This window comes from Panthera pardus, unplaced genomic scaffold (assembly GCF_024362965.1).
Source record: "Panthera pardus isolate Hobbes unplaced genomic scaffold, ASM2436296v1 HiC_scaffold_11, whole genome shotgun sequence".
In the NCBI taxonomy this organism is placed as follows: domain Eukaryota; kingdom Metazoa; phylum Chordata; class Mammalia; order Carnivora; family Felidae; genus Panthera; species Panthera pardus.
In genome coordinates this window covers 76,922,357-76,936,644 of record NW_026526666.1, presented here as the reverse complement: position 1 = coordinate 76,936,644, position 14,288 = coordinate 76,922,357, and the positions used below count along the sequence as shown (strand labels likewise).

Genomic DNA, 14,288 nt, shown 5'->3' with positions numbered 1-14,288 from the left:
ATCAACATAATGGCATCTCATACAATAAGGAGGGCTTTTTAAAGTTCTTCTATACTTTCTGCAATATTTTTCCCATCACATACAATGTTTGTGCTGAATGGGCAGCCCTTCTCTTTGAACTGCTAAGTCTTTTCACAAAACCAACATCTTTTCACCATTTCCTCATACTTGTTGATCTTCACCTTCGGTAATCTGCTAGTAATTAGTAAGTTACTATATCTTCCCCAAAAGTGACCAAGGGCAATGAGTAATTGGGGTTCATAAATTAAAATTAGCTTCAGCTACAATGACAAAATTAAAAAAATATATAACAGTGGTTTAAAGAAGATATAAGTTCATTTCTCTCTCAAGAAACAAATTCAGAAGCTGTCAGTGTATCTTTTTTTTAATGTTTATTTTGAAAGAGAGAGATAGAGAGCAAGCAGGGGAGAGTCAGAGAGAGGGAGACAGAGAATCCCAAGCAGGCTGCACACTATCAGCACAGAGCCTGACGTGGGACTTGAACTCACGAATCGTGAGATCATGACCTGAGTTGAAACCAAGAGTCGAATGTTTAACCAACTGAGCCACCCAGGTGTCCCTGTCAGTGTAGCTTTGATTCAGTGTTCCACTGTGTCAAGGGTTCTGGCTCATTCAGTCTTGCTGCTGTAGCTCCCTCAGCATGGGGTCTGACCTCATAGCTCAAAGTGGATGCTTCAACTCCAGCCCTCAAGTCCATAATCCAGCCAGAAGTAGGAAGCTGGGGGGAAACTCATACACCTCCCTTTAAGAACACTTCCTGGGGATGGCCATCATCATTTCTACTTATCTTCCAGAGGCTAAACCTCAACCATATAAACATACCTAGCTGTAAGGGAGACTAAGAAATGTAATTTTTATTCTGAGTTGCCACTTGACCAACTAAAAATTCTGCTATGAAAAAAAGGGAGAATGGATATTAGGTATGTTTTGTTTAGGTTTATTTATTTATTTATTTTTGCAGTCTTGGAGATGGCCGTAAAAGGCCTGAATCTTACTCCTTCTTCTGCCACCAGAAATTTCTAACATAGAACTTTTCCCTTATTTCCATTTGTACCACTCTGATCCAAGAAGAACTAAGGAGCAGGGCAGAGTAAAATTGTTTCATTCCCTCCACCAACCAATGGATAGCAGAGCAAGCAGCCAGTACCTGCCTCTACTTGAGTTGCCCACTTCCATTTTTATCTTGTTTTGTTTTGCTAAAACTCTCGGAGGTCTCAGAGAAGTGGCTAAGATCTCTTTGTGGTTTTCAGAAATTATGTAGAATTTCCCTGTTACTTTGGTTGTAACAACTTCAGCAGGAACAATGAGAAGAAATCAAATTCAAGAACTTAGTTGGCATCTTGGTTCAAGAGCCTAAAACACAGACTGGACCCCATGAGTCCACTGTTTAAAATCCTGCCCTCAGTAAATCCACAGGTAGATGCCAATATCCCCTGTCCTCAGCAAAACACAAATTACAACAGCATGAGAAGCCACTAGAAACCCATCAGAATGGCTCAGGTTTCAAAGATGTAGAGCCCCTGGAATTATCATACATTGCTGGTAGGAATGCAAAATGTTACTACCTTGGAAAACAGTATGGGAGAAGTTAAACATATGCTCCTCATTTGACCCAACAATTCCGCCCCTGGATATTTACCCAAAATATCTAGGTATTTATCTAGATGTTTACTCTAAAAATAATTGGCAAAGTTTTCCATGATCTGGCTCCTGTCTCCTTCTCCAGGCTTCAGATATCCATATAATGGATAGCCGTGACTGCTACTGCTCAAAACTCCAACCAACCAGCTATGTCTTCGATGCAGAAAGTACAGAGGGCGGGGCAGTCCATTATTGCTTAATACATGCAGGATTCCTGGCAAATACTGTCTTTCAGGTCCCAGGATGTAGGGAAATAATAAAAGAAGACCTAAGTGGCCAGGGGGCTGGGAACTGTTGAAAAGATGCTCTCTTAGTCATTCAGCACCTGGACATCAGTCCATTGATGCCCACCAGAGCTTGCCAGTTGCAGCAACAAACTCCTAAGTATTTTTGCTAAGACAGCCCTCTTATTTTCCTGCTGGAGAACACATTTCAAATTTTAAAGAGAGAAAAAAAAACCTCAGATACTTTTAGTCACTCATTGCATACCACCCATAATTTGTCACTCTGTCTTGAAACCCTCCCCTGCATGGCTTGGCTTTAATGGGTTCAGCATTTAGTGAGCTAGGCAGTGGATTATGTGTGAAATGCATTAACCTCTCATATGATTGTAGAAATTGCCTTAATAAAATAGAGCTAAATCCTACTTAATAGCAATAAAACAGAAGCCACTGTGTTCCAGGGATGCTAATGACCTGTGAGTCATCCCTTTTGATTTTTAGAAGGTTGAACATTCAGAGTTTGTCCCTTTTTATGAAACTTTTCAGCTTGAATAACTGCTGGAAAACACACAAGTTAAGGTAAGTTTCCTGCTCACAGACAGCCAGAGAGCCAAGTAACTTCCATCAGCTTCTTAAAGCTCATCATCCTGAGATAGCTTGAGCCTCTGACGGCACAAATGCAGAAGACAAAGAGGAAAGAACTGATTATGGAATATTTGCCTAGTGTTTTCCTGCTCACAAAGCTCTTCTTCACCCATCACAATTGAGTCACCTCACATCACAGGCTTGGGAAGTATGTACTATTATCTCCATTTAATGGGTAAAGAAACTGAGATTCAGGGAGGTACCATAATTTGCCAAATTCTCACAGCCAATAAGATGAAGAACCAGTTCTTGGATCCAGGTCCTCTGAATTCAAGTCCCACGCTGCCCCTAAATGCTGTTTTCATATTTATCCTTGATGATAGTCACCTCCTTATGAGATGGAAGGAAAAGGTAATAGGTGCTCAGTAACCTGAAAAACGGCCATGATTTGACCTCCTCCCTGTCCCCACCAACTGAGATACATCACGCCAGTATCTGTTACCTCTTATCAGGACCATGGTTTTCTGCCAGTCCTTGTAGTAACTGTAATCATAGGAATGATTATTATGTAATAACAGTAACAAAAACAGTAATAATAGTAATTGCTGGTCTTATTATTGTCATGTGGTCAAGGCATGAGCTAGATTAACTATACAGTTGTCCTTAATTTTCCACCCCTCCCTGTATCAATGAGACTTCACTGATCCTTCCATAAAGAAGCAGAGACATTTCCATACCCTTTGAATCTAGTCTCCAATTTGCTTTGGTCAAGAGGAAACAGCAAAAATGATGATGCACCAGTTGTGAGCTGGTGCCCTTTCTCTCTCTCTCTCTCTCTCTCTCTCTCTCTCTCTCTCTCTCTCTCTCTCTCTCCGAACCTGCCACAGCCATGACTACATGCCTTGGCTTACCCACTGGAGGATAAGAGACTGCATGGAACAAAGCTGGTTTGTCCCAGCTCAGGACATCCCAGACCAGCCAGCCCCCAGCTGACCTAGTAGATGACCACAGACACAAGCAAACCTATCAAAGGTTAATTGAGTCAGGCCTAGATTAGCAGGACCCCCACCAACCCATAAACTAATGAGAAATTATAAATTATTGTTGTTTTAAGTCACTACATTATGGGATGATTTGTTACACAGCAATAGCTAGCTGCTATAAAGTGGAAGCAGAATTAGACCGAGGTCTTAGAGGCTCCATAGCCTGGATTCTTTCTTATGGAAGAAATCCATAGGAGGATTCTTACTCTGTATGGTAAGAAGCCATACAGAGGCTCCATTCTGTATGGACAGGTAACGTCCTTCTAAACAACCCCAGGCAGCAGTGTTGGGAGGGATGTCAATGTCATCCTAATGGAGAAGGATAGGCTGTCTTGTACACTGAGACTTTGGACCATTGTCTATTTGAACAGGAAAGTGGAAAGACTCAGATGACCTGGGTTTTGAACCCAGCTAGATCGGTATAACCTTAAACAAGCCACACATCTGTCTAGGCTTCAGTGATCTTACCCATAAGGTGAAGAGTCAGGATGTACTTGTTAAAGAACTAGTATTTGCCAACAGCTGCTGTGTTAAGTAATGTGATACATGCCAAGGATATGAATTTTATACAATTCTCATCCTCGAGAAGCTCACAGTCTGACAGAGACATAGACATTGTGAACAAACAAACCAAAAAAGGCAAAACATATAGGTCCCATGGTAGACAGAATAATGGCCCCCAAAGAAGTCCACATTTTAGTCCTATGTCTGGGAATTTGTGACTAGGTTATCTTATGTGGCAGAGAGCAGTTTGCAGATGTGACTTAGTTAAGGATCTTGAGGATGGAGAGACAATCCTGGATTATCCAGGTTGTTACAATTACAACTAATCACAAGGATCCTTATAAGAGAGAGGCAGGAAGGTCAGCATCAAAGAGAAAGCTGTGAAAATACTACTTGTACGTAGCCGACTTGGAAGAGGAGGGAAGGGGCACCAGCCAAAGAATACAGACGGCTTCTAGAAGCCAGGAATACAAGGAAATGGATGCTCCTGAAGAGCCTCCAGAAGGAATGCAGGCCTGCCAACACTTTGATTTTAAACAAATAAAACCCATTTTGGACTTTTGACTTCCGGAACAAGAAGAGAATAAATTTGTGTTGTTTTAAGCCACAAAATCTGTGGTCCTTCCTTAGCTCAGTACCTGGCTCTTAAGACATCCTCTGGCACACAAGAGATGCCTCCCAATGATTCCCTGGTGACACTGCCAGTGTCAGGCCCGAGGGAGCTTTCAAGAAGGTCTTTTGGGGTGCTCAGTCCTCAGGCCCATGGCTTCTCAGATAGACCTGGGGGAAGAGTGTCCTGAGATGTCTTTGGCTGGCAACCAAACTCCACCTCCTCTTGGCTTTTGCTGCTCCTATCCAGCCACATGTTTGTTGCAGACTGAGGCAGAGAGACAGAGAAAGAACCAACCTCAACCTTAGGACCCCTGCAACAGGGCTGCTAGGCACAGAAACTTTCCACAAAGTTTCCACAAAGGCATTTGGGCCACCCGAGCAGGGAGACAAGAGAAACCAGCGTCTCATTGTTGGCCAAGTGGGCACTCTCAAGGCTGCTTCCTTCCAGAAGGGGCTCCCTTTTGTAGTTCTTACTCAGATGCTGTATAGACTAGCCCTGCATAAGAACCACTGCCCATTAATGCCTCCTATGACATCTGCTAATCTCATTTCCTCATTGCCCTGTGAAGAGAGGATGCATTCTGAGGTGTGTCCCCTCACAGACATCAGAGGTTGTCATGGATAGGTCAAACCAAGCAAGACTCACGGCTTCAAGCATGGGGATCAATCCCACCCTTCCCCTTTAGTTAATTTCATCCCCCTTGTGTTTAACATAGACTCAGCCTATTCCTCAAACTACTTCATTTGTCTCTGCAAGAGAAGATTCTCAGAGATACGCGTTTTAAACAAGTCTTCACTTTCATCAGGGTAACATATGTGATTATAGCTTTCCACCTGAGCTCTGTTGTAATACCAAGTGGTCCTTGTCCCTCAAAACCGGCCTCAGGAATTACAAATGACCCCCCAGCCAAGTTCTAGGAAGCAGATTGACCCTATGTACTGTAAGACCATCTTACCCCTCCTGCCTTATAAGCAGGTCACTTACCTACTGCCCTAAGAGCAAGACGAGCTCCACTGACTCAAAGGCCAGAGCTCTTGCTTTTTAAAAGCGATCTCTTAGCTCTGCCCCAAGAATGTCATTCTTAGAAAAGATATACATATAGTATCACAACCATGGACAACCTCAGAGAAACTGGGTATTTCATGGGGATCCAAAAGTGGCACCAAAACAATTGTCTGTGTTGCTTCAGATCAATGACAGTCTTTAACCCTTGACCGCAGGAATCCCTAAAGTCACCAAGTTATGCCCTCTGTGCCCCAGGCAATCACAGCATAGCACTTCCCCAGTCAGAGACAGAGAGTCCCACAGTCTAGCCTGGGAGCTCCAAGACCACTGACCCCCACGCAGAGTTTCCGCTCACCCTGACACTGGTCCAGAGCCCTGACTGCCCTTCCTGCATTCATCTGGCTTTAGGGGGGCTGAGTGGTGGTGCCGGAAAGTCAGTCCAACCAGGAACAGATGGGCACCAAGGGAATGAAAATGTGTTTTAGAAATCATGAAGCACTACATAAACAGTCTATAAATGTGAGGTCCCATTTCGAGACTATCCTTGTCACACACATCCCCCACCCTGTTGCCCGCCCTGCCCCACCCCCTCCCACCCTCCTTACCTAGATCTTGCTCTGGGGTTGGGTGAAGCTTGGTTTTCCATCTCAACCTCTCTACTCACCAGCCGTGGGACTTTAGCCACATTGTCTGACTTCCCTATGCCTCAGTTTCCTAATTTGTAAACTAGAGGTAAAAATAGTTCTTACCTTGTGGGATTAGGAAGAGTTCATGAACGTGAAGTGCTCAACGCGGTGTCTGACACAGAGGGATAAATGCACAACCCAGCCTCATACTTCCTGGCTTTTGCACATGCTGTTTCCTCTGCCCGGAGAATTCCTACTCTCTTTTCAAGGTGCACCGTTGATGTTATTAGATCTTCTAGGAAATGTTCTCCATCCCCTCCAAGCTGAGTCCTCCACTGCCTCCTCTGTGCTCCTGCACAATGGTGCCCCTCCTCCATGACAGCATTGGCCACACCAGAGTTACCATTTTCATTGCATGTTTCTCTCTCCCCAGTTACGAAGTCCTGAGGGCAGGAACTATGCCATCCATCTTTGGATCTCCAAATTATGGTTTCATGCCTGGTATAAAGCAGACACTCAATAAAGGTTGGCTGACTTAATGGAACTAATGAACTCGTTACGCTCGTTAATGAGGGAGAGGCAAGGAAAAACACACAGAAGAGTGTGACAGCCATGTAAGATATAGTGGGATCAAGTGTTCCTTCAAGCAGTGTAAGTAATAAACTCTACAGCTGTGACCCTCCACCCTACTGACTTAATTGATCTGGGGTGGGACCTGGGAATTCAAAAAAAAATTTTTAAGCTTCCCAGGTGATTCTAATGTGCAGCCAGATTTGAGAACTACTACTCTACCCTCCTGCCCTAAAGTCTTGTCCTATGAGTTCAGAGGGGCAATTCGTTGGGCTTCCCAGGTCCCACACAGCCCAGCCCCACCCCCCAAGAGGTGATGCCTTCCAAGGGGGGTTGGCCCTGGGGATCTAATCTGGCAGCCGAGCACCTGAAAGGTAGGGCAAATAAGAAAGGGGGGCTGGACAGACAGGTGAAGTGCACAAGACAGGTAAGAGGGGTGTGAGCTGAGCAATCGGTCCCAGATCAAGTCAGACCCATCACTCTTCAAGATCCAAGCCGAGGGTCCCTTCTGAGAAGGCTTTGCTCACGCACCTCCATGCCCAGAGCTCTCTGTAGCTCTCCATCAGCCCCTGCCCACCTCTCTCCAAGGCAACGCTCTCCTGTGAGCAACCCTACCTCAATCCTGGGGATCCTCAATGGTTAGTAAATAGCGAGGTGAAGAGAAGAGTCCAAATTACAGAGTATTTTTAAAGAAAAGCAGGATAACTAACTGTCTTCAAATGTAAAAAAAATGCTCCCACCAAAAGCTAACAGAATAGACCCAAGGCGGCACAGAGAAAGAGAGGAGTCATCTGCAATTAGCACACTGTTGATATGTAAACAGCAGCCTCAAAGTAGTTGAAAATAGTTTGTTTGCTTGTGTGAATTAACATTCCCTTGCAATATTATGATAACAATGGCCTACCTTAGTTTCCCTGCGCGCCTCCCCCCCAATCTTGTTTACACTCTTATTAATAGTGAAAAGGAAGCCCGGTTTTACTGGCTTCAAATCACCCTAGACTGCAGACCACCGAAGTCTGAATTAATGAGCTTGAACTGTATGCATCTGTATCCTGAAGCTGTCTCAGCTCCCCTGCACAGGTTTTCCTTCCAGGACCATGTCTCAGATGACAGAGCCTCTGTCCTCTTGGAAAATTCTATTACTGATCCTGTTTACAGATGAGGGAGTGGAGGCACAGAAAGCTGAGGCAAATGGCCTGAGTTGCACAGCATCTCGGCCCAGGGAATCTGCACTAGCACCTGTGTTCTTAATCATAAGCATCCCAGTCCTGGGGAGAAGATCCAATTTCCAGATCGGCCATCAACCGTGATCTCTTCTACCTGACCAGCCCTGGGGCTTCCTCCCCTGGCCCTGCGTGGCTCCCTCCTCTTGGTAACTGTGAGTACCAACCTGTCTTTCCAGTGGCAACCGTTTCCTGATCTATTGGCCTCACCATACCTGAACCTGTTTCCTCATCTGCGTCGACTGAGAATAGCACTGCCCTCTCAGGTTTGTTGTGGGGACGAAATGAGATGATGCATGTAGAGAGCACCTAATGTAGCACCTACTACACAGTAAGAACTTCATAAAGGCAGTATTATCACTGGCCTTGCTGCTGATGGTATATTCTCTTTGCTCCTAAGACCCACGCTTCACAGGTAAGGAATCCAAGACCCAGGGATGTGTGACTTAGGACATCCTGCCCAGTGCCACTTGGCAAGCTGACAATGGGGCAGGGATTGGAACTCAAGTCTCCTGCCCCCCAACAGCCCCTCTCGAGCAGCTAAATCCCTGTGCTGGTGCTGTGGTCCGTTCCCTTTGCAGATGCCATGAATCATCAGGACCAGTCTTAACATACACACATGCATACACACACACACACACACACACACACACCACTTCCGTTTTCTTCCCACTAAGGAGGTCTTGCTTTTGAATTGCACATGCAGGTGAAATCACTGAGCCTCTCCTTTTGCTTTGCGCCCCAGTGTACACAACAGGGTTGTCAACATGTGACACAGTGACAGAAGACGGTGTAAGTACACGAAGCGGGCCCTTTACTTTCCACCATCAACACCACTCAGGAGAACAGAGAGTGGGCTCCAGCTAAGCTGGCTTTTCTTTAGCTTCTTTACTTCTTTTCTGATTCTTCGAGGGTGGTGAGCAGGGGTGGGGGTTGCCTCCACTTTTCCCACCTCCCCAAAATATCCTCGGCAGCAGCTGTCAGGGACCCTCCTCCAGCACAGAGCACAGATGGAGTGGAGGCCTCCATAACCAATAGCCCCATCCCTCCTCCTGCACCAAACTCTGTCTCCCCACCGACAGGCTCCTTCTGGGGGCAGGACCAGCCGGTGCCCAAGTCCTTCTGAAATCAAAACCCTCTGGATATGATTTAATCAACAAATAAATAAAATAGTATTGGACTACAACCAAAGTATAAAATAAATATATATGAGTCCATACAAAGATAAATGAGTGAACCAATAAATAAAGGGGGAGAAGAGACAAATGTCTGATGCAAAGAATTCCAAATAATTTATGTAGATCCTCTGTCCTCAACGAGGTGGACCATAACTCTCCACCTTCAGGTCCTAGGGCGTCCTTCCAAAAAGTACGGAGTATGGAAAGAGTATGGAAAGTAGGGATAAAGAGCAACTTTTCAGTGGGGAAACCAACCAACATGCCTCACCCAGCTGATCAAACAGTGATGAGTCACGTGGATCAGATACATCCTTGATATGGTGTGATGTGAAGAGGATGGCATTCACCTCCGGGGTCTTTCTCCAAAAATCCATAACCCCAGGCTAATCATGAGAAAAATACCAGACTAATCCCAGCCAAGGGTATTCTACCCAAAACTGTCAAGATCATCAATAAGAGGGAAGTCTAAGAAACTATCCCAGCCATGAGGAGCCTGAGAAGCCATGATGAGTTGGCGTCCTCATCATCCACATGATGGAATGTGGTGTCCTGCATGGGGTCCAGGAACAGAGGAAAGACATTAGGGGAAAACTAAGGAAGTGTTCATGAAGTATGGACTTTAGTTAATAACAACACATCAGTATTGGTTGGGATTGTGATAGATGTACCAGACTGACATAAGTAGTTAATAATAGGGGGAATTTGATGTGGGTTATATGGCAGCTCTCTGTACTCTCTTCACACTTTTTCTCTCAATCTAAAACTAATTTAGGGCAACTGGGTGGCTCAGTCAGTTGAGTGTCCGACTTAGGCTCAGGTCATGATCTCTTGGTTAGTGAGTTCGAGCCCTGTCCTGTGTTGGGCTCTCTCCTGTCAGCGCAGAGCCCGCCTCACCTCCAAAGCTCAGTCTCCCTCTTTCTGCTCATCCCCCACTTGCTCACATGGGTGCATATGCCTGTGCTCTCTCTCTCTCTCTGTCAAAAATAAACATTTAAATAATATAAAAACAGGAAGGGGGACAAAACAAAAGAGACTCATAAATATGGAGAACAGACTGAGGGTTACTGGAGGAGTTGTGGGAAGGGGATGGGCTGAATGGGTAAGGGGCACTAAGGAATCTACTCCTGAAATCATTGTTTCACTATATGCTAACTAATTTGGATGTAAATTTTAAAAAAACAAAAAATAAAAGTAAAAAAAATAAAAGTAAACATTTAAAAAAATAAATAAAACTAATTTAAAATAAAAATCTATTTAGGGGTGCCTGGGTGGCTCAATCAGTTAAGCGTTTAACTTCGGCTCAGGTTATGATCTCGGGGTTGGTGAGCTCGAGGCCCTTCCCCCCTCCCCCTGCCACCTCTGTCCAGCTCTGGGATGACAGCTCAGAGCCTGGAGCCTGCTTCAGATTCTTTGTTTCTCTCTCTCTCTCTCTCTCTCTCTCTCTCTCTCTGCCTTTCTCCAGCTTGTGCTCTCTGTCTCTCTCTATCAATAATAAATAAATAAACTTTAAAACAATTATAAAAAATTAAATAAATAAATAATAAATAAAAATTGATTTAGAAAACAAAAAATAACAAAACCTCCTGGGCAGTCCAGGACACCCTGCTTACATTGCATTACCTCACGAAATCATGAATACTGCTGGAGGGCCCTTGTCCCCACCCTTGGTGTGCCTGAGGTGGGGGAGTAGGAGAAGGGCGGGCAGGGACCCAGCAAATGGACGGAGCCCACCTCTCCTTTCCACATCAGCTCCCTTTCATCTGTTTTTATCCTCACTTTCCACATAGGATTTTCACTAGAACAAAGAATTCCTCTGCTCACAGGAAGGAACACTACTGACCCAGTCCAGTCCCACCATAAAAGTTCCAGAGAGAGGAAGGGGAATCTTCAGGGGATTCACCTAGAAAGGGACGGAGCTGGAGCTGAAGTCACAGATGATGGGGGGGTACCTCACAGCGTCCCCCAGGTGCTGCCCACAATCTCACCTGTGAGCCTGGAGCTCCTTGAGGCCCATCTGTGTCTGTCGGACCCAGAAGAGAACTTGAGACAGGGAGGAGGTCAACAACCCCTGAGGAAAGAATGAAGGACATCATTCCCGTCGCATGACTGTTCTAAAATGCCAGTGCTGTCCAAAACTAGAGAATTCCGCCCACATTTCAGATAACCGCAAAGTAGAGAGGTTTCCCCGATCTATGCCCATGGAGTGTGTGATTTTATTAAAACAGACTCTTTTATATCTTTCAGTGAGCCTGTGTACCAGAGGCTGGCTTTGGAGAGACGTTCATGTATCCATTCACTCATCTTAAAAGCTTTATAGAGTGCCTCCCACACATTATTAACAACGGGAACACTAATATTCATACAATTGGCATTCACGGAGCACCTGCTATGTGTCAGGCTCGGTTCCAGGAGCAACAGATGCAGCCCCGAACAAGCCTGGCACATGCGTGCCCTCGGAAAGCTTATACTCCGGCACCCTACCAGCACCCCTCCTTGCCACTCGATGCTTCCTGAGTGCCCCTCTTTGCCACTCGGTGCTTCCTGGGTGCCCCTCCTTGCCACTCGGTGCTTCCTGGGTGCCCCTCCTTGCCACTCGGTGCTTCCTGGGTGCCCCTCCTTGCCACTCGGTGCTTTCTGGGTGCCCTCCTTGCCACTCGGTGCTTCCTGGGTGCCCCTCCTTGCCACTCGGTGCTTCCTGGGTAGCCCTCCTTGCCACTCGGTGCTTCCTGGGTGCCCCTCCTTGCCACTCGATGCTTCCTGGGTGCCCCTCCTTGCCACTCGGTGCTTTCTGGGTGCCCTCCTTGCCACTCGGTGCTTCCTGGGTGCCAGGCATCATGATCAGAATCTCTCACCTGATCTTCACAACAGCCCTCACAGGTGAACACCATGGATGTCCCCATTCTTTAGATGAGGAAATGCAGGCCTGGCCCCTGGCCCAAAGTCATTCAGTCCACAAGTAGCCAAGCCAGGATTTGAACCCAGGCACTCTGAATTGGGGACGTGCATTTCAGTGACCACATGAGGGTGTCAGCGTGGGCCACGGAGGCCTGGCTGGTGAAGCACACACATCAGGCACCGTAGTCACATAGGAAACAAAGCAGCCTTTATTCCTGGCAACTGGTAATGGGTCCAGTGTCTATCCCTCACCCCCTTATATGCAGGGCTCTGTGGAAAAAGCTGAGACCAGGAGGAAAGCTTTGCCGGGGTGGGGCCTGAACCTCCAAACCTAGGATGGTGAGACCCTCGGAGCAGGCCCCATGTGACACCTCTCTCATCAGAGAGGAAGGAGGCAGGGCTGCATGCCTGGCTGGTTTCGCAGGTGGAAGAGGGGCAGAGCCTCCATCCCTGCCTTTAAGATCCAGGCATGCCACCCACGAGTGCAATTTGTTCCAGAGAATGTCCTTACTCTGACCCATCAGATTATCAACATCTCCCGTGGGAGGGCACAGTTAAGAAGGGGTTGGAGAGGGGACACTTCCAGGCACGAAGGGAGGCAGGAGCAGAGAGAAAGCATGGGGAGAGGAGAAACGATGTCCCCTTGTCACACTGTGGGCCTGGTCGCAGGTGCCACAGGAGAATAAGATGGGCTTCCTGTCCTAAAGCAACTCAACTCGCAAGAGGGTTACACAGGCTCTAAGCTTCTACATGAGTAATACAACCCAGCAGGGCTGAACCAGCTGGATGGGGGTGGAAGAGGCTTCTCAGAGGAGGGGAAGGCCTTGGTTCCTTCATCCAAGCTGGGTTTGAAGGGTATGTTGAAGTTCTCCACAGAGAAGGGAAAAGAAGAATACAGCAGTAAGCACCAAGACCAGAGCATGGCAGCCACGTGTGGGTCACAAGATTCTGAAGGGGCAGGTGTACCTGGAAGGTGCAGGGTCCAGCAGGCTTGTGAGGCAATGAGGCTGGGAAGATGGGCTGGGAGTCTGACTCCAGTGGCCCATGTGTGTGATGCTGGGGAACTTTGCCTTTTTTTTTTTTTTTTCAACAAGCCCTGGGATAAGTTTGAGTTACTTGGTTTTGTTGTGGGTTGGGGGCTTATGGGGTCAGATTTGTGATTTAGAGATTTATTCTGACAACCAGTCCAAAGAACTCATTTTCATTCAAGTAATGTCCCTGACACTCCACAGGGGGCTGGAGATATAATGGCGAACTGCGCCAACCTGATCCCAGCCATCACTGAGCTTAGGGATTGGCAGACAAGTTAGACACGAGATCGGTATTTAATTCCAACTGTGACAAGTCCATAGACAAAAAGTCCGGGGGATGCCTGAACATTTATCTAAGGACTCTATAACCTATCGGGCATATCAGAGAAGACTTCCCTGAATGAGAGACATCTAAAGTAAAACCTGAAAACTGAGAAGTGTCCTCTTGGGGGCAAGACGAAAGAGCTCCATGTGAGGGGACAGCCTGTGCAAAGGCCATGAGGGATTTGGAGCATGACACACAAAGATGGCCAGTGTGCCTGGAATGCAGCGAGATGAGATTGAAAAGAGAGATAAGGAGCCAGAGAGGGCAGTGTTTCAAAAACCATGGCAGGGATTTTGGACTTTTTCCTAACATCAGGGTCAAACCACTAAAGGGTTTTAAGAAAAATTATACCAAGATCCCGTTAGCATTTTAGAAAGACTTTTCTCCCTGGCACATGGAAAACAAGGCTCAGTGAGAGCAGGGGGGAATGACTGGGGGTAGAATTAGAATCAGGAGATTTGGCGACTGTCTTTGTTGAGGTGAAGAGGCAAGGGAGAATGTGGGTCTGAGGATCTGAGCTTAGAGGGAGGGCAGTTGGTGACCTAGGACCAAGAGGGAGCACAAGAAAGGAACATTGTTGGCAGGGACCAGGAATATCTGTGCAAGAATTCCTACAACCCTCACTATTCAAGAACACGTTGCAAAGGTGGTCTTCCGAGGAGGCAGGAGGAAGAGAGACCACGAGAGGCAGCAGGTGGAAGGCACCCTGGCCTCTCTAGAATCCACTGCTAGTATCTCCCAGAGAAGCTGGCAGGGAGAGGGGCCAGGAGTCTTCTGAGCCACCATCCTGACCCCGTGGGGACACAA

The 14,288-nt window shown here is 46.6% G+C and overlaps 1 long non-coding RNA gene across 1 annotated transcript; it reads right to left on the bottom strand.

Annotated features, from left to right (window-relative positions):
• Positions 1-2,674: 2,674 nt before the first annotated feature.
• Positions 2,675-7,000, bottom strand: LOC109255437 (uncharacterized). Its single transcript, XR_002075245.2, has 3 exons — positions 6,383-7,000; positions 2,971-3,011; positions 2,675-2,858 (listed from the first exon to the last, which is right to left on the bottom strand). It is a non-coding gene; the product is annotated as an uncharacterized LOC109255437 (long non-coding RNA).
• Between the last annotated feature and the right edge of the window lie 7,288 nt (positions 7,001-14,288).